General features: G+C 46.3%; 1 long non-coding RNA gene across 2 annotated transcripts in view; it reads left to right on the forward strand.

Annotated features, from left to right (window-relative positions):
* LOC309619440 overlaps nucleotides 1–19859 on the forward strand; it is a 64368-nt gene extending 44509 nt beyond the window's left edge. Inside the window, exons 2-6 of one of the 2 annotated variants that reach the window (XR_014238962.1) lie at nucleotides 5506–5738; nucleotides 5987–6079; nucleotides 13615–13707; nucleotides 13975–16877; nucleotides 16968–19859. This is a non-coding gene — a long non-coding RNA (uncharacterized lncRNA). The other variant, XR_014238961.1, reaches the window with a different exon arrangement.
* Nucleotides 19860–20976: the final 1117 nt, after the last annotated feature.

Raw genomic sequence — 20976 nt, forward strand, 5'->3', positions numbered from 1 at the left:
CACTCGAGCCGCGGAATGTAAGCCCCTCGTCCTCCTGGCTCTGTGAATGGCGAGCTCTGAGCGTTCTCTGCTGTGTGTTTACTCTGAAACAGGATTGTCCAGGGTCACGAATGCTAACCAGCAGGACACCGAAGGTCCCAGGGGACCAGAGGAAGGCCCCCCGGGACGTGGCACCGAAGGGTCTCACCCGTCACGCCACCAAGTAGAACGCCACCTCTTACCTCGCACGCCCCCCTTCCCGGGTAAGTGATGGGTACGTCGAGGGCAGAGGCTTTACAGGAAGGCTAGATGCGGGGTGACCGGGCCGGGGTGGCAGCTGAGCTGTGCTGGGGACGCAGAGACACTACGTGGACGGCTTAGGCTGCCCTGCCCGTCGGAAAGGACGTGGGAGTCTCACAGCCCCCCAGGGCGGGACCCCTGGAGGTCTTGTGAAACGTGGGAGCGTCGAGCAGACAAGAGGCCGCTGCTCGGACTTCACCCAAAGCTGGTGGCCGGAGGGGATGGTGTCGGTCAGACGTGCCCCCGTGTGTGGGTGCAGAGGCGGGCAGCTCTATAGAAAGGGGGTGACCGAAACCCGGAGAGGCGAGTCTGAGATCCTCCCCCTGTCAAGGCCCTTAAACAGAGAAGGGGAAACTGAGATGAGTTTGGGAAGAAGCTTCTGGAAAGGGCCACTGGTGACTTGAGAGGCTCATGCTTTTCCTCAGGGAAAGGGCCTGGGCCCTGTTCCCACCCCGAGACACTGGAGATGGGCTTCAAGAGAGGCCCTTGGAGACCTGAGTCTCTCCTGACACAGGAAGCCACGCTGGCCTGACACCTCTTCGGCGGCCAAAGTCTAACGGGTGGCAGCTGCTCTGCTGCGCTTCCCTGGTGCAGGTGCGAAGGAGGGGTGGACGCCGCCTGGGAATGGGCCCGCCTTCCTAGGTATTCGGTGGGCAGAACACGTATTTGTTTTCCGTGGTCCAGATTTGGGCCTCACACAGGGGTCAGCTTTGGTCCTCTGGAAGAGGGTGTCTGTTGAGGACCTGAGGGGTCAGTGAGAATGTGCCTTAGATGCCACCAGACACTGAGGGCCTGCGAAAGAGTCAGCCACGAACTGGAGTAAGGGTGCCTCCTCCTGCCGGCTGGCTGCCAGGGCACAAGGTCAGCGCATCACAGGACAAATCAGTGAGAAACTCGGATCTGCCTCCTCCTCGTCCACCTCACGGCTGCAAGCCTCAGAGACCTCAGTAACTCAGCTGGCGGAAGAGAGTAGGATCTCTAAAGAAAAGAGCTCATTGCTGACCACACCTTGTGCCCTGCCTGCAGCAGGGTGAACTTCAGGGAAGCCGCGTGGGCTTCCTGGGCCTCTGTTGCTGTGTCTTTACAACCTCAGGGTCAACCAGCACTAAGAATGTAACTTCTGTCTAAGGAAGAGTGATTGGATTGTTTGCATGCATGTCTGTCTGTCCACGTGGGTGTTTGTGAGGGGAGGTCTGTTGGCAGGGATGTTTCTTGGAGCAGAAGGGAGAAGGCTGGTGCTAGAGAAGGATGCTGTTGGCAAAAGCACCAAGAACAGAGAAGGGAGCACGTGAGCCACTAGGAGAAGCGCGACACAACTGGCTTGGGGACTGACAAGGGATGATCTCAAGACGGTCCATTGACTGTGATCCACCTGTTGGAGATTCTGGACCACGTGACTTCTGTGTCCCCTATATGCTCTGCCTGTGTCTCCAAAGTCACGTGAAGACTAGTGGGAAATGTAAACCTCACCAGAGAATAAGAGATCAACTGCCACATTCACTGTGCAAAGCCCAACACCCAGAACAGGACTTAGCACGTTATAAGTTCTCAGTAATTCTTTCTTTTTTTTTTTTAACATCTTTATTGGAGTATAATTGCTTTACAATATGGTGTTAGTTTCTTCTGTACAACAAAGAGAATCAGCCATATGCATACACATGTCCCCATATCCCCTCCCTCTTGCGTCTCCCTCCCACCCTCCCTATCCCACCCCTCTAGGTGGTCACACAGCACCCAGCTGATCTCCCTGTGCTATGCGGCTGCTTCCCACTAGCTATCTATTTTACAAGTAATGATTTCTTGAGTGAATACTCGGGTAAATTGGCTTTGCTTCATGACAAAAATGCTTAGTGGACAAAATGTTATGAACTTGTCTTTTTTTTTTTTTAAATGTTGAGTTTCTTTAGGAGTTTTTGTTTAAATTCCTCTACTTTTTTTTTTTAAATTTATTTATTTATTATTTATGGGTGTGTTGGGTCTTCGTTTCTGTGCGAGGGCTTTCTCTAGTTGCGGCAAGCGGGGGCCACTCTTCATCGCGGTGCGCGGGCCTCTCACTATCGCGGCCTCTCTTGTTGCGGAGCACAGGCTCCAGACGCGCAGGCTCAGTAATTGCGGCTCACGGGCCCAGTTGCTCCGCGGCATATGGGATCTTCCCAGACTGGGACTCGAACCTGTGTCCCCTGCATTGGCAGGCAGATTCTCAACCGCTGCGCCACCAGGGAAGCCCCGAACTTGTCTTTATTGTACACGAGATTCATAACATTAGATCATTTTGTCTTATAAGTTACTGTGGCAATCCACAAGATGTTATCATGAGTAATAATAATAGTAACAATAATATTTATATACTGCTCACTTTGTGCTGGTCTGTTCCAACTGCTTGCCATAAGTTCATTTAATCTTCACAATAGCCTTAGGAGATAAGTACTATTATTATCCCCACATTGCAAATGAGTAAATTGAGAAGAACAAGGCCCATGGCCTTTCCCCACGTGATGTCAGAGCTGTTAGCAGCTGGGCCAGCCAAATGGTCTCCAAAGACTGTGCTATCCGTCCTCTTGTTGCTCTTACTGACTGGTACAAGATTCCAGGGCTAGAGGCTTCTAGGGCCAAAGTATGTCCCAAACAATTTAATTAATATAATAATGATTTAAGTATAATAAGCATCTACTGTGTGCCAGGTACTTTGCTAGAACTCATACAAACTTAGAGGATAGGTTTATCACCTCCTTTTGATGGTCAAGCTTGAAGAGTGTCTTTCTCAAAAGCACACACCACCTAAGTAGCAGAAAAGTTGTGTGAATTCAGAACTATCTTCCTCTAGAACCTACGATACTATCCTCTCTTGTTTCAATTCAGGGTACTAGTTTTATTAATTTTTTAGAATTCATGTTGGTGACCAGAGATGCAGGTTGAAGAGGGGCTGGAGGGCGAATGCTGGGCTGGACTGTGTGTAGGTGCAGTAAGAATGAGCTCCTCTGATTGGTGAGAGGTGTGTGTCCACTTCTGTTTCCCACTGGAGGGGCCTAGAGAGGACAGCCAGAAGGTACAAACACCTACCTCACAAATAACCTGAAAACAAGTGACATAGTTCAACATGAGACTAGGATACTTGGAGGGATACAATAACTCCCTTCAGACAGGATTATTCTGAGTAGATCAGCAGACTAAAGAGAGCCATGGAGTGAACATTATAGACAAGTTTTATTTTTATTTTATTTTATTTTTTTAACATTTTTGTTGGAGTATAATTGCTTTACAATGGTGTGTTAGTTTCTGCTATATAACAAAATGAATCAGCTATACATATACATATATCCCCATATCCTCTCCCTCTTGCGTCTCCCTCCCACCCTCCCTATCCCACCCCTCTAGGTCATCACAAAGCACTGAGCTGATCTCCCTGTGCTATGCGGCTGCTTCCCACTAGCTATCTATTTTACATTTGGTAGTGTTTATATGTCCATATATACACTACCACTCTCTCACTTAGACAAGGAGTTTTAAATCCCCAAAAGAAAGGGGTTCCTAGTGATGACTGTTCTGCAGCTGTGGCACAGGATGACCTAGAAAAACATGACATTTCTCAGCAGCACTGAGACGATTCTAGAGTCCTCTGCCATTGATGTCATAATGAAAATAATCTTTGGATTTTGTTGGGGCTTAACTAGATGAATGATAGGTCTGAGGAGGTAAATCTCTCTCTTGGAAGAAGCAGAGCTACATACCTGGAGTTGATTTTATAGTTTTAAACTTGAAACTATGAACCATATGGGGTATTTAAAATAATCAAAGGTAGAGGAGTAGACAATAGAATGGTGTTTCCAGAGGAAAGGGGTAGAGAAATAGATGGAACTGTTGTTCAATAGGGTAAAGTTTCAGTTATGCTGAGTGAATAAATCCTGGAGGTGTGCTGTACATCACAGAGCCTATAGTTAATGCTGCAGGTCGTGCATTTGAAAAGTTCTTAAGAGGGGTAGGTCTTATGTTCTTACCACAAGAGAAACAAAAACTAAACAAAACAAAAACAAAGGGACACAAGGACACTTTTGGAGGCGAGGAATATGTTTATGACCTTGATTATGGCGATGGTATCAGGGTGTTTTTTGTTTTTTGTTTTTTCGGCCGTGCTGAGCGGCTTGCAGGATCTTAGTTCCCCAACTAGGGATTGAACCCGGGGCCCCGGAAATGAAAGCGCCAGGTCCTAACCACTGGACTGCCAGGGAATTCTCTACGTGCAGGTTTTTATGGATAAGAAAAAAAAATTATTGATCTGAAAATGAAGTGATAAGAAAATAATTTAATTGATTGAGCAATTGATTCATTGATCTAGCCAAATAATTGTAAGGCACACGATGAAAGAAATTAGGACAGGAAGAGGGTAACATCTTTTAACATTTAATCACTCTGAAGGTCAAATCTCAAATCGGTGGCAGCGCCTGTGATAATCGGAGCACCCTGGTCTCCATCAGAAGCCTTCCCCAGCCAGACACCTATTGCTAATTCTCTGATATTGTGCCTCTGCTTTCATTGTGTTCATCAGTTTTTTCTTTTTTTAACACTTGCCCCTCACCCTTTTCCATCATTGTCATCATAATATATTACTTAAGAGAAAAATTAATGTTTAACAATTTTAGTGCTTGAACTATAGAGTGAGACATCAATTTCATATTAACTCAAGTAACTTGACTCATGTTTAAGGTAGCAGATCCAGGCATTCATAAGGTAGTGAGGGGCAGAAAATACATCTTTTCGTTCTTTAAAATTCTACCCTCTGCCACCCCTGCTCGCCTGGCCTGGCCTAGATGTCTCATCTCCCTTACAGGGACGGCTCTGCCCACTTTCCTCAGGGACCATTGCACTTAGTACATGTCTGATGGGGCCATGTCACTTCACAGTTTACCTCAGAGGGTCCTTATTTGTCCCCCTACACAACGTTCTAAATTATTTAAAGTACAACATTTGTACTGTAATGCATCCCTCATCATTTCTCTTCCCAACTGCCTCTGAATTTGCAGGGAGAGTGAAGGTGACTTTTAAGCCGGAATCAAGAATCTGAGTTCGATGCTATCAGAATGGTTACATGGCAATACGATAGACCATGTACAAAAGAAATCCGTTTCCTATCCCCTGCCGTCCTCCACCATATCCCTTTGGGCTAAGATAACCAGTGTTTGATTCTTGAGATTGTCTTAAGAGGCTAACGTTGGCTATTTCTTTATACAGACGTTGAACCAGATTTCAAAGTTGTCAACTGCAAGAGAGGCGATGGCAGATGTCAAAAATATTGTAATTATATGGAACTACAACTAGGCTATTGCTCTAAAAAGAAAGATGCGTGCTGTTTACCTCAAAACTGAGGTTGTTGTCATAAAAGCCAAAGCTTTGTCCACTCCCTGTTCTCCTGGGCCATTAATCCAGATGCGGGTGTTTTGGAGAAGGAGCTGAGCAGAGAGGAGGTGAGGCTTGGTCATCTGCGCCTGACAGTCTAAACATCCTACTGCAGCAAAAGAAAAGTCAAAAACTGCTATACGTGATCTTTCGGTGTGATCTTAGAGAAAGTGACTTAGCTTGAGATGTACAATACCTTGCAAATCACACAATGTTTACTGGTAGATATGGATGTAATAAACTTTTATAGGAAAGCATTCAAGTCATTTGTTCTTTTATTTTAAAAATATTTTTTGAGTACCTACTTTTGTTCTAGACACTGAGAAATGTAATGAATTGAAACTGTGGATATATGAGGAGAAGAACATCTCAATACATAAAAACAACAAAATGCTGCATATTTTAAAATGTGAGTATATCCAAAATGTGGGGAGGACGAATATGAGAGAATTAAGAAAGGATTCCTGGGGATATTTGAGCAGGATTTTGGAGGATGATTAGGAGTTTCTTAAGTGAAAGAGAGAAGCAGAGATTTTTCAGGCAAAGAGTACAGTTTGTAGGAAGTCATGGAAACTTGAAAGAATGATTTGCTAAGAAAATGGGGAGAAGCTCAGCATAACCGCAAAGGAGAGGGACTAATTACAAGTACCAAAAGAGGAGGGTGCAGGAAAATGGTGTGAAGTTGTCAGAAAACAAATATTACGCTAAAGACGTCGGAGGGCTAAACAAGAGAAGGTTACCAGGTGCGCCAGGGGAGTGAATGTAATCATACTTGAGTGTTAGGATGTTCATTCTAACAAAAGAATTGGGGATGGACTGACAATGTGTGAGACCAGAGGCAGGAAGGTAAGAGATGACTGGGACAGTGAAGGCCGAGGATGTGGTCAGTGGCTGAGATGGTGACAGAGGCTCTGACGAGGGAAAAATTAAGGGGCTTCTGCAGAGGCTGAGGTTACAGGTCTGGTGACGGAGGAGAAGGAAAGGCATGGGGTGGGGGAGAGTCCTGGGGACCAGGCGACGCCCGGGACGTGGGGAGGAAGGGAAGCACGGGGAGGGCTAGACCGGTCTGGGGAACATCGGATTAGAAGCCGGCGGCGTTCACCATGTCCAGCTGGGACCTGGATGGACTTGCACAAGTTCCGGGAGAGAGGAGGAGACAAGAAATAAAAGAGTCAAAGTCAGCCATAAAAAAGAACGAAATAATGCCATTTGCAGCAACATGGATGGACCTAGAGATTGTCAGACAGAGAAAGACAAATATCGTGATATTGCTTATATGTGCCATCTAAAATAATGGTACAAATGAACCTATTTACAAAACAGAAATAAAGTCACAGATGTAGAAGACAAACTTATGGTTACCAAGGGGAAAAGGGGTCGGGGGAGGGATAAATTGGGAGATTGGGATTGACACATACACACTGCTCTATATAAAATAGATAACAAATAAGGACCTACTGTATAGCACAAGGAACTCTACTTAATACTCTGTAATAACCTATATGGGGAAAGAATCTAAAAAAGAGTGGATATATGTATATGGATAACTGATTCACTTTGCTGTAGAGCAGAAACTAACACAACATTGTACATCAACTATACTCCAATAAAAATTGGTTAAAAAATGAAAAAAAAGAGTCAAAGTCATTCACTTGTAGGCAGAAACTGCCTTCTTATAACCTATCACCCAGGGACAGATTTCAGAGGGACGCACTGAAGAATGCTGATGTTTCCATGAGGCACAGAAAAATGAGGAGTCCCCAAGAGAGATGAAGAGAGACCTATGACAGGAAGGAGAAAGCGGTCCAGGAAAGAGCGCGGTGCTGAGACAGCAGGCAGAGGTGCTGGGACAGCAGGCAGAGGTGCTGGGACAGCAGGCAGAGGTGCTGGGACAGCAGGCAGAGATGCTGGGACAGCAGGCAGAGGTGCTGGGACAGCAGGCAGAGGTGCTGGGACAGCAGGCAGAGGTGCTGGGACAGCAGGCAGAGATGCTAGGAGAAAGTGAAGTATGCCACTGTCTCCATGGTTCCTCAGCCGCACCTAGTTGAGGGACCGGGCATCAGACACCTGGGTCTTGGCTGGAGTTCTGTCAGCAATAGAGCCTTGGGTATTAAGCCTTAGGATGTCAGTGTCTCCCTCTAAGTGGCGAGAACAAAAATGTATTCAAGGCAGCTTTTTGTTTTTGTTTTTTGGATTTTTTTGTGTGTGTGTGTAAGAGTTAAAATAATGATTAAGTATGAGAGCTAAGGTACATGTGTGTGTGGCAAAGTCTGTAAAGGAAGCATAAAGTTGAGATGACTGAGAAGGAGATGGAGAAAACAAGAGCCCTCCCTGCAAAAACACATCTACATACGTTACCATTCTCTTTAAGTCTCTCTAATGACTTCCCGGTTCTCATTCACTCACTCACTCATTCATTCACTCATTCATTCAACAAATATCTAGGAAGCATCCACGATGCCCCAGGTAGTGTTCTAGATACAGGAGATCCAGTAACAAACAAAATCTCCCACGCGCTGGTCGCTCATCTATATCCTAATTGGAGAGACCGATAAGCAAGGTGTATAAATAAAACATCTATTAGAAAGTGATAAATGATACGGAAAAAGAAAAAGCAGAGGAGGGGATACAAAGTGTCAGGCAGAGGGTGGCATTTAGATGCAGGAGATAGAGAAGTCCTCTCCAAGAAGGTAGATTCTGAGACCTGAAGGTGAGGAGTGAGCCCTTGGTATCTGGTGGGCAGTGGGCACTCCAAGGAGGGGAAACAAACGCCAGCGCCCCTAGAAGGGCCGAGCCTGGTGCATTTGAGGAACAGCCAGCGGAGGCCAGCAAAGAGAACTCAGAGGTCAGAGTAAGATTCAGGCTTTCACTTTGAGGAAGACGGGAAGCCACTTGGAGTTTTTGTTTCTCTGTTTTCCTGTATTTACAAGAAGCCCTTTATTAATACTGTCAGGGGTAAAGTGTCAACACCAGACCAGACCTTCCTGGGGAAATGCCCTGAGATGAAACCACAGCACAGGCCGGAGTCTCTGACCCTTTAGGCCAAGTGAAAGCCTCACTAGATAAAGGCCTTTTGTGTCACATGACCCCAATGACCAGTGGGAGCCTGTGATACTGCTGGTGACTTAGAGGTACATTTATTGTGATAATTTGAAATGTGAGCACCGGTCAGCAAGTCCCCCACCCATCTCTTTACCCTTAGTCCCTGGCTGGAATTCCACGTGAGTATTTCTAATCATCTCCTGACAAGGACAACTGAACTTCAACAGCCAACAGCCCCACCCTCAGCTGTGTTTGCTCCCGGGGTTCATGGGTGTCGTTAATGTCCCAGGGTCCACCCAATCGCACAAGTGCCCCTCTCAGTTCAGACCTTGCTCTCCCTTGGAGGGAAATGCAGTCCCCCTAAAACTGAGCTCCCTTACTGAGTTTATGACTAACCTCTCTATTCAAAACTTTGCTTCCTTTCTTGTCTGCCCCTGTTCCCCTCAGAATTGAGGAGTATCAAAGAAAAAGGGGGATTGAAACCGAGTAAGACCCTGCAGGGCCTCCCTGGGTACAAAAGCCCCTCCATCTCCCCCATTTCTTGTTTGTAGAAAAAAAGGACCCTCCTAGACCTTCCCCGAGTTCCAAAGAGATCAGAACAACAGAGTCACAGGACCCCTAGTTCCTCCTGAAGAGAGAGAGAACAATCTGATGCACGTCTTTGTGCTGTTCTGCAGACACTAAGAGCTCCCCCAGCCGGGTGGTGGACGGTGGTTACATGCTGACCTCCAGCTTGTAGACCCCAGACTGGTCAGAACCAGAAGGTCGATGATTGAGATTCTGGAAACATGGCCTGGTTCTTCACCACCAACCAGTTAGAAGAAGGTCCAGGAGCACGTTTCCTATGACCCTCTCCCCTAACACTGTCTTTAAAAACCCTTGCCTGAAAGCCGACGGTGTGAAAGCAGGAGATGACCCACTCCCTGGAGAAAGCCCATATCCTCCACCTAACACGCTCTGACGCTCCTCTCCTCCTGACTCTCGGAGTCCCAGGCGTGATGGCCTTTCCTTCCTCAAGGGCCACACGAGCCTCTCCAGGTCTTCCTTGGCACGAACTGACCTTTTGCTTCCACGCTGCCTCGACACCTTCTTTTGATCTACTCACCTTCAGAGAGAGAGTAAATGTCCTCGAATCCGGAAGAGTCCCACGCTGGGTCCCCCACCCCCAAGACCGGGCAGGCCCTGTCTTTGCTCTCCTGGTCCAGGAAGGTAAAGGCAGGATGGTCAAACACCTAACTCTACGCTACGAGGCGCACTTCCTGAGCAGGGAGCACATCTGTACCTTCGTTGCCAAACTGCAGAGCTCAGCACGTCTTAACGCATTGTCTTTGTTCAGTAAGTATTTGTGAGTGAATGAAGGAACGAAGGTGGAAGAAGCCTTGGGGGGGGGGTGGACTTGAGGAGGGGCCTCCATGCCCTTTCCTCTCCTTCCTCCCCCCTCCTCTGCTGCATTGTTTAACCTCCCTACCCGCCAAGAGCCCTTGGGGAAGTGCCTGCAGGCTAGTGAAGACTTGCCCCTCTCTCTGCCCATAGGCTGGGCTGGGGGTGGTCCTAACCTAGTCCCGACTGAGGGAATTTTTATCCACTGAGAGAAGGTTAGTTGCCATATTAACATCTCCCCCCACTTCCAAACCTCAGTGCCGACCAGCGCCTTTGTGTTTCTGATGCAACCCTGAGCAGGACCGAAGTGGGAGCACTTTGTGTGACATGACGGAAAGATCCGGAGGGCTGTCGTAACCGCCCCAAGGATGTTAGGAGTGAAAACACAGATGGAGTCACACTTTGTAATAAGGGGCAACTTCCCCCATTTATCCTGTAGCTACTAATCCTATGGTCTACCCCCCAAATTTTACTCACATCTTGAAGGACAGGGAAGATCCCCATCACCATCTGCTTTTCAAAGGTAACCCACCAACAAAAATAAATCTAAGTAAGCAGGCCCTGGGTCCTCCTGTTGGTCTGTAGAGCATTGTAAGTTATGAGGCAATGGGAAGATGGCCTCCATATGCAAATGGAGATATATACTCCAATAAAGCAATATCTTAGCAAACTATGTTAGATCTATTGGGCTGGCCAAAAGGAACATTTTGGCCAACCCAATACTTAAAGGAATATTCCATATCCCTTATGTATAATAAACATAAAAGCAAATAAAAACCATAAAAATGCATAAAATAAAATTTTCTTTCTTAGAAGTTGCAGGATACAATTTTTATATATTTGATGTAAAATTAATTGTGAAAAATATGTCCAAAATCAAAAAAAGAAAAAAAAAAAGATTTTAGTTTCCAGTGTTAAGATTATTGGTGATTTTAAATTATTTTATCTTTAAAAATACTCTGTTATTGTATTACTCTTAATTTTAAATATACCTTTAAAAAGACAAAATTGGGGGCTTCCCTGGTGGCGCAGTGGTTGAGAATCTGCCTGCCAATGCAGGGGACACGGGTTCGAGCCCTGGTCCGGGAAGATCCCACATGCCACGGAGTAACTGGGCCCGTGAGCCACAACTACTGAGCCTGCGCGTCTGGAGCCTGTGCTCCGCAACAAGAGAGGCCGCGATGGTGAGAGGCCCGCGCACCGCGATGAAGAGTGGTCCCCACTTGCCGCAACTAGAGAAAGCCCTCGCACAGAAACGAAGACCCAACACAGCCAAAAATAAATAAATAAATAAATAAAAGAACGTGAATTTCTTAAAAAAAAAAAAAAAAAGACAAAATTGATGTGCCTAAGGATAAATATGTATGTACATATAAACAAAGACTACTTTGATCCTAGGCAGAGATAGTCTATAGTAGACTTAAATTGCCTCCAGAAAGTCATAAATTTAACATAAGAAAGAACTTCCTGGGCATTAAGATTATAAAACATCAAAGCATGTTATCCAGAGGGGTTTTTGGAACCTGCTTGGGGATTCATAAGAAACTGGTAAAAGCTGATCTCTTCTACCGTTCTGGGTCATTTTTGCAGCTCTGCCTGGGGACAAGGGAGCTAGCATCCTGGCTCCTCAGGGTCAGTTCTGAGCGAGCAGCTCTATTAGTCACACGGTGGTGGTCTTTTTCCGGAAGCCCGCTGAGTGCAGGGCCCCGATGCCTGACCAGGCATTATGGACACCGGCTGTACCCCTGGTGGGAAGAGATCCTTTAGGCACCAGGATGCAGAGCCGGTTGGAACACACCTGACTGCCTCCTGTCTGCTCCCCTCGCCCACCATCCATACACAGTGTGCTGCTCGCCCACTGTACCCCAAGAAGCCTTCCCGGGACTTTGATCCCTCAGACTCATCCATGCCCCAGAGCTGCCCTGTCATCAGGAAGTCTGCTTCTTCCGCAGTGCCAAGGTCTGCAGGCAAGGAGATAGGGAGGACGGGCTCAGTCAATCTCATCCCCACTGGGCTTCCGGTGATTAATAACGACCACACCGAATCTTTCCTTCCGGTCCACACATGCAGTGGTCACCACAGCTACCTGCAGGCTTGGCCTGCTCTGAGCTGGCCTGCCCTTATCTCTTGGGTCATAGGACATGACCTTACTGGACCCAGGGAATCTCTTAGCAATAAGAACAAAAATTAAAATTAGTATGTCCAAATGAAGGGAGACTGAGTGCATTAACACAGCCTGTTTCTTGATGGACCAGAAAAGGTTCCTGGAGTCAGACAAGCAACATCAGTATTACCAATGAGGACAGCAGGGATGGGAAAGACCTCGGCTGCAGGGAAACAACGTCAAGCCCCACTATGGGGCAGAGGGTGCTTCCCTAAGGGGTCTGATTAAATGGCTCTGTTAGGTCTACATGCACCAGCGGGCACTGCGGTGAAGCACATGGCCAGTCCTTTTACACTTTCGGGAGAACAGGAAAGCCCCAGAGAATCTGTTCTTCTCTCGTTTCCATCTGCTTCCTCTGGGCTCCTTCTCTGATTTGCCTCCTCCCTGTTTCTCCTTTCTCTGAGCTCTGAGAGCTCCCCTAGAGAAAGCTGGTCACTACTTCCTGCCTGTCTATCCAAGGTTCCTGCAACGGGTCAGTTATCATGTCTGTTTCATTGCTGGAAAAATTAAGGCAGAGTTAAATGATGCAACCTAGATCAGGTGGAGATCAGGGACATGCCTAGGACCCTAACCCAACTCACTCTGAGCCAGAAGACTCAACGTGTGGGTGTGGGCTTTTCTGCTGTTCCTAAGACAACACACGTTTCTTTCTCAGGATGTTCCCCGACAGCACTGGCTAAGATAAGCTTCTCAACAAACCCTGGAGATGGGTGCCTTCCCTGCAGGAGGGCATATGGCTCTGTGAGCTGCGGATGACTGTGTATGTGAGTGAGTGAGTAGAATTGACACTTACTGGGAATGCCAGGTACTTGGGTTCTAGTCGCAACTCTAATAATAATTGTGTTGATGCTTTGGGGAACTCCTGATGAGCACAGTGGGCAAAAGTGCCCTAAACCCAATGAGTTGTGTTTGTATGAATGAGTAGTTCATCCTAGGAAACCAATAACATGACCACAGCTGGTGAAGACAATTAAACAGAGGTGTGTCTGGGATACCTACTTCCATAAGTTATGCGCGTACCTCAGTTGACAAAGGAAATATGGCTGCAGGAGCTTGGCGTGCTCTCCTGTGATGAATTATGGTAAACCTGGAAGAGAAAAAAGACCTGTGAGACAAATGAGAAAAGAATTTGGTGTAGGACTTTAAGAAAATGATAAATAATTGCCCCAACCTTCTCCCTGGCTTACCCAAGGATCCGGTGAATGATTGTTAGCTGTACAGGGGGGTGTAATATGGAGGATTATAGGAAGTAACTAAAGAACTGAGTTAGGATAGTGAAAAGAAAGCCCCAAAGGAGTTTCCAGGGTTAGGAGGAAAGGAGGCTGGTATTTCTGACTAGTCATTTTTGTCTTTAATAGAAGCTACAGGAATAAACACAAAAGAAAGACACACCAGAAGGATTCTAGGATGAGAGGAAGTCAGTGGGAAGATCATTTCAAGCGGATATTGTGGTAAGAATCCTCAGCCAAAAATAAGAACAACTGCCCCAGCCAGAGTCAGGTGGTGGGGACCCAGTTTATTATTTCACCTGGTCTAAACCCAAGGGCTGTGTTGATGTAATTCATGCAGCTGGGAACCAAGGACTTGATGGAAGCCTCTGATGAATAGAGAAATTAGTCTTATTATAGATCATCAAGACACTGCCCTATGGCTTTTAGGGGAGTGTGAGATAATTCCATTGCGGTAGTGAAGGCTGAAAATTCTGTTTATTTCTACAGGGATAAAAAGGGGATCATGAAACACTATATGTGCTGAAATAGACATATGGTAAGTAGGAAATGCTTCAGGAAAAGTGAAGAGCCAGTTTGGACAGAGGAACTGTAAGTATGAACCTAAGTATGACTTTGAGAGGGAAAAGACAAATTTAGCCAACCACTAAATGCTTTTCACTAGTAGCTGTTACTTCAGGAACCAACAGAATGGCAAAGCCACAGAGTTTTAACATTGAAGGACACAGTCATGCTTTCTGCCCTTTGTTCAAGGACACATGAAAATGGATTGGAACATGGCAAATCTGAAGGCAGAAAATAGCATCTGGTATTCCTTTTCTCAAAAAAAAAAAAAAAAAAAAAAGAGATGCAATGTAGTATAGAAACAAATATAAATTTTATAATATTTTCAAGAATAGCATTTGGATGAAATATTTTCTGATTCCTTGAATATTTCAGAATGATTTTCTTTTTTTACCCATGAGAGATAATCAGTCATGGAACCAAATCCTTGCAACACAATTTTCCTCTTAAAAATCTCAAAGGCGCCCTTCCTCAGGCAGCATCTAGTGTAGTGGAAGAAATAGGTAGGGTAGGTCTGCTTTTGTTCTCTTATGGGATTCCTGATTTTGGTAAGCTCTTATTTCTTTTTGTTTATGCCTTAAACATTTCATTAAGGCACATTTAACTGCAATTCTCATTTAATTGGTTTCATCTGAAGATTGGGAAGGCCTATAAACTGGCTTATTTCAGTAATTTTCCACTTCACAAACTCTTTTTAAATAGTATTTTAACATTATTTCTTTTTTAAAAAGATGTAATTTTATTGTGATAAAAACACAGCGTGATATCTATCATAACAAATGTTAGGTGTACAATGCATGTACAGGCACAGCATTGCACAGCACATCTTTAGAGCTTACTCATCTTACGAAACTGAAACTTCACACCTGTTGATTAATAATTCCCCACTTCCCCTCCCTCCAGCCCCTGGTAACCGCCATTCACATTATATCTCCTCTGAAAATTTTCTGTTTTCTTCTCAGGAATACCGTAGCCTTTAGGTTGACTTGTCTTCCTCTGACTTTTGTGTCTCACCATCTGTAGTAGTTTTCGTGTCTGTGTCTTTTTCCTACTGTGTCTGGAATGCCACCTCAAGTGTGATCTTCACATCATTAGTTCAGCTTCCAAAGTATGGACTTTTCCTTAGTACCACAAACTTTACTCTTCCATTTCATTTTCTAAAAATCTTGCCTACTATTTTATCCCACCTTGTTTTGTCCTTGTAGACAGTTGCCTATAAATGGTAGATACTGTATTTTTATATAAATTTATTTATTTTTATTTATTTATTTTTGGCTGTGTTGGGTCTTCACTGCGGTGCACGGGCTTCTCGTTGCGGTGGCTTCTCTTGTTGCGGAGCACAGGCTCTAGGCACACGGGCTTCAGTAGTTGCAGCATACGGGCTCAGTAGTTGTGGCTCACGGGCTCTAGAGCACAGGCTCAGTAGTTGTGGCACGTGGGCTCAGTAGTTGTGGCGCACGGGCCTATATGCTCCGCGGCATGTGGTATCTTCCCAGGCCAGGGCTCGAACCCGTGTCCCCTGCATTGGCAGGCAGATTCGTAACTACTGTGCCACCAGGGAAGTCCTATATGCTGTTTTTTGTTTGTTTGTTTTTTAAAAACTTGAGACAGAATTGTCTTCTTATTCCTGCAGTGGATCTTTTTCACAGGATGGGTCTTTTGCTGAGTCTTCCCAATACTATTCCCTTACCTTTATTTTGTAGTGTTTCTTTACATATGCTCTGTATTGATTTGAATTTTATCTCTGGTGAACATGAAGGTATTCAACAGTTAGGTATTATATGATAAGCACCGTTCTAGGTGCCAAAGGTATAATAAAGAACCAAACGCACAAAACTCCTGCCTGCATGGAGCTTACATTTTAGGGGGATAAACAAATGAGTGGGAAAGGGTAAATGGCTTCACTCGCCATTAATCTGAGAGCAGTAGAACGCTATCTCAGAATCACCTGGGTGGCAGGTGGGTGGAATTCCCAGCCCAGTTCTCACTGTATCCAATCGCACATTTAATGAAATGGTTAGACTGAAATTGGAAGTAAAAACTCTATAAAACATAGGGCAGCAACGATACAGCCTTGGGATCCTTCCAGCAGACCCTAATGGAAAAGGGGAAAGGCATTCTCCCTCCTTGTGCCACAGAACACAGCACCTTGGGTACCTGGAGGCTCTAGTGCCTTGGCGTCCATGCCAGTCAGAAGAATAACGGCCTCTTCTTTCTGGAGTCTGCAGTGGAGAGCCAGTCCACCAGTCTGCCTCCAGCGGATGGCTGTCTTTTGCCAAATACGCCTTATTGCAAACATCGTTCTTGGAATTTTACTTGTCTTATTTATAGTCCCCAAATAACTCCTTGAGGAAACTCTTATTGTTTCCCTCACTCAGATACAGAAACCAAGGTGATAGGCAATGGCCAAATTAATGCTTGGTTTCTTAACGAATGAGAATTCTCCTTACAGGTTCCAAGGTAATAGAAAGAGGACAGGATTAAGCTTGTTAAAAATGGGACAGTGCAGAGGGCTGTCCTTTTGTAGCGTCTTATAGTGATTATGCGTCACATCTTTGATGTACAGAATATTTATATCAACCAACTAATGATATAGCTTCTCCTGTCAAGGAATTCCCGGATGCTTGGCTACTGTTATTAATGGTCTGTGAGTTACGTGACAACTTAAGGTAACAAAGGTACAACAATGCGTAATTAACACACGAGGAAGGTCATTTATCTTCCCTAGGAATGGTATGCCTGATTCTCCAAACTATTTATGAAATTCTTCCCTAGTGGTTGCATTCCAAGTCTGTGACTTGGGAATAGATTCAAGTGCAGAGGAAAAGGTGGGTGATAAATCCTGATACTATTAATTTATTTCTCCCCCAAATGAGCCGATTTTCCAACATAGCTCATAAAATTTCCAAACCCTTCAGGCCTTGGCTGACACGACACCTGCTGGGACACGGCACAGCGCCCCCCAAGTGACCTGGGGCCCCTGCTGCACTGCCCGAGGACACCTGGGGCGAACGTCACCCCCGCCGGCAGCCACGCTCCTCTGCTTGCCCGATGCGCCCTTGGAAGCCCAGGGCCTGAGGCCTGTCCACCATTTGTCTTGAGCTTGTAGCTCAAGTCCAGTACATTTCAGAGGCAGAAGAAGAAGGAGAAAAGATGAAAAGAAAGACAGGAAGTTAAGAGAAAGCTCAGCAGATGGCATCTGGCAAGGTGGCCCCCAAAATGTGGGGGGCTATCAAGGGACTCCTACAGCCGCCCCCTGTTTCCCTCCCTGACAAACAGGGCCTAGAAGCCGCTGAACGTTCGGAGTCCCCAGCAGTGTGTGCTGTCTCCCTGAAGAGAGGCAGGGTGTACAACCCTTCACCAGAGGAAGCAGTGAACCTCTCACAGGGAAGAAGGGAGGCATGCAGCCTTTCACCTCACACAGTTCTGTCTGTCTGTCTGTCTGTCTGAAAAGGGGAGCTGTCTTTCCTCCTCAGAGCGCTTTCTCCCTGTCTGAGAAGCAAGGCCGGCCATTCGGGGTTCCTCCTCATAAAGGGCCCTCTCCTCTTCTGAGGCAGAGCGCCGCCAACCTGGCCTTTCTCCTCAGGGCGCGGTCTCGCTCTGAGGTGGAGAGCCAGCCAGCGCACTTCCCCTCGGAGAGACCTGCCCCTCCTTCTGAAACTCTCAGCTGCCATCCCCGCTGAGCTTATCCTCGAGGAGCGCCCTCTCTGACTGAGGGGAGCCCGGCCCCCCCACCTCTCTCCTCGGGGAGCTCTCTTCCCTGTCCATTGGGCGCCTCTCCTCCTAGAGGGCTGTCGAAGGAAAATGGCCCATCCTCTGGCGTTTCTTTTCTTTTTTTTTTTTTTTTAATTAATTAATTTATTTATTTTTGGCTGCTTTGGGTCTTCGTTGCTGCGTGCCAGCTTTCTCTAGTTGTGGCAAGCGGGGCTACTCTTCATTGTGGTGTGCGTGCTTCTCATCGCGGTGGCTTCTCTTGCTGCGGAGCATGGGCTCTAGGTGCGCGGGCTTCAGTAGTTGTGGCATGTGGGATCAGTAGTTGTAGCACGCAGGCTCAGTAGTTGTGGCTCGCAGACTCTAGAGCACAGGCTCAGTAGTTGTGGCACACGGGTTTAGTGGCTCCGCGGCATGTGGGATCTTCCCGGACCAGGGCTCGAACCCGTGTCCCCTGCATTGGCAGGCGGATTCTTAACCACCGCGCCACCAGGGAAGCCCTGGTGTTTCTATTTTATTGTGACCTCTGTCTGTCTGAGAACAAGAGCAGGCCACCAGGCCTTGTCTTCAAAGAGAGCTGCTGACCTCTCTGAGGTCAAGGCCCAGGATCCCACGTTTCTCCTCAGGGAATGCTCTCTCTGTCTGAAACGGGGTGTCGCCCACCTGGCATCTCTCCTCGTACAGCACTATCTTTCTGGGTACAAACGCGGGCCCCCGAGTGAGGTTTGCCCTCTAGACTACGCCTCCCTCTCTGACGTGACGTGCATCATATGACATGTCTCCTCCGAGAGCGCTGTCTCTGTCTCTGAGGAGGAGGGCTAGCCTTCCTTCTCACAGATTGTTAGTGGGTCTGTGGGATCATGTGGTGAAATGACCAGCGTTCACTGCAGCTCCTCTCTGTCTGCCACTCCTTCGGAGCCTTACTTAGTGGGGGGATGTGGTGATGGCCAGCGTCATGTTACTGCAGGGAAAAGACAGTGAAGCTGCTGGAGAGGATGCAACGGAACCACGATTCTCTACCTGAGGCCATGGTTCTCAGCTCTGGATGCACAATAGCTACGCTCAGGTCCCTTTACAGAATTAGCTAAGGATCCACCCGACTCAATCAGTCAGATCCCTACAGGTGGTGCCTTGGGCGCCATATGTAATTCTTAAATGCTGCCAAGATGGCACTGAGAACCACAGGGCTAAAGGAGACAGTTTCTGAAGGGTGAAGACACTCATCTGGCTTCGAGACACAAGCTTGGGCTGGTAGCTGCCCCGTCTCTGCTTCCTCAGCTCCCTCCCTGGAACAACACAGTGACAACAATAAAGTGAAATGTGCAGCTTTTCCAGTTTTTCATGGTGCTCGCCTGGAACTGCACCACACCTAGCATCAAACATCACACCTGAACATCCTGTTCCGTGAATCACCACGGCTCCGCCAACAGCTGGTCGGGCAAAGGTGAAGCCAGAGAGCCCCAGGCTGGTTCACTGAGAGACTTCACACCCCTGGTGCCTGGCTCGTCCTTCCCCTTTCCTCCCCGTGATTCTGGCATCTGCTCATGTGGAGGGAAGACACCATGAGTCTTGGGAAAGGAATTTGCTGGAGAGGCAGCTCTTCATGAAAAGAAAGATGAAGAAGCACCGTGATGACAGAAAGCTTTGTTCCAGGATCTCCCACTCCAGCAATTTTCCTCTCCAGGGGCCAGCGCCCACCCTGACCACCCCACGGAGGGCAAGGGTCTCGTGGGTACCTGGTCCTCCCTTCCCTTTGCTGCCCGCTTCCTGGTAGCATAGTGATGCACGCCTCTACAGGCCCCCAACCCCTGCTCTGGGAGCAGATTTTCAGCGCTCCATCCAACTAACTGCCGAAGCACCATTTGAGAAAAGGGTACAAGCTCTGCTTTTTGACTAGAAACTTTCTGTCGACGTCTTCATTTAAGACTAAAAAAAAATCATCATCAAAATTTGAATACTGTGTGTCACTGTCCTTGAAAAAAGTCCAAGTTAAACACTCTTCTAAGAATTGCTTCATTAACGATGTTCTTGATATGGAAACTTAATTTTTTTCACTTATATAAAAGCACAAAATATAATAAATAATTATGTCTAAATAAGTTTCAAAGAGCTCATTCAATAAATATAAAGTTAAAATGCCATGTGATAAAAATACATTGTTCGTAGTTTAACACTTTTTTATTAATGCATTTAAAAATGGTGCATTTTACATTTGATGACATCCGTGGAAGCAAGAAGAGTGACAGCAGAGATTTGTGTCTAATGGAAAACGCCAGCTTAGGAACTGTCTCCCAAGAAATACTCCCTCTACCTCTACCAGATAATTAGTCCCCTGCTAATAGGGGGACGTTGACTAAATGTTAGTAGTTCGGGTCCGAACGTGAACCCACACCAGTTTGCTCAAATGTTCTTTCCGGCCTGCCAGGAAGTTTGAAATCCTCTTCCTGTAGACTTCCCAAGACCTCCAGAAACCCTAATTACTGGCTTGAGTCTCCAGTCTCCTCAAGAAGGTGTCAGGGAAACAATATAGGGCTTTAATCTGGATGCAAAATAACTATTCTGCTGGAGGTGAAAATTCTTGGAGAAAGAAAGGAGCCCAGCGTGCCCAATCTCACTTCTCCCCAGAATCACCACAGTCTGAGCCGCTGGACATGTGTCACTACCACTCTAGCTAAATTTGAAATGTGTGTTCAAGGTTAGAGAGAAAGAAAGGAAAAAAGGAAGAAGGTTCTCACACACAGAAAAAAAGAAGATAAAGGTGTGAGGTGTTGAATGTGTTAATTAACTAGACGGGGGAGAAGTCCTTTCAAAGGGTGCACATGCTTTGAATCATCACAATGTACACATCATGACCTTACAATTTTATTTGTCAATTATAACTCAAATTTAAAAATCAAGAAGTCAAAAATAAAATAAAAAGGACATGGTCTAATTAATTTAAAAGAGAAAGAAAACAAGAAGGGAAGAAAGGAAGAAAGAGGGAAGGGAGGGAAGTTTTTGAGAACCAGGAGGAATCCAGACAGGAACAATGAGACAAGTTTTAAGGAAGCATAGTTTGACTCAATAAGGAGAAAAGTAAAACAATAGGCATAGCAGATGAAAATAAAGTGGGATCCTTTTGGGAACAGTGAGTTCACCAACATTAGAAGTGTTCAAAAAGAGGCAGGATTCAACCATGACGTGAGGCGTTTTATGACATGACCTTGAAGATCCCTT

Source organism: Balaenoptera borealis (genome assembly GCF_965194805.1).
Source record: "Balaenoptera borealis genome assembly, chromosome: 21".
Lineage (NCBI taxonomy): Eukaryota > Metazoa > Chordata > Mammalia > Artiodactyla > Balaenopteridae > Balaenoptera > Balaenoptera borealis.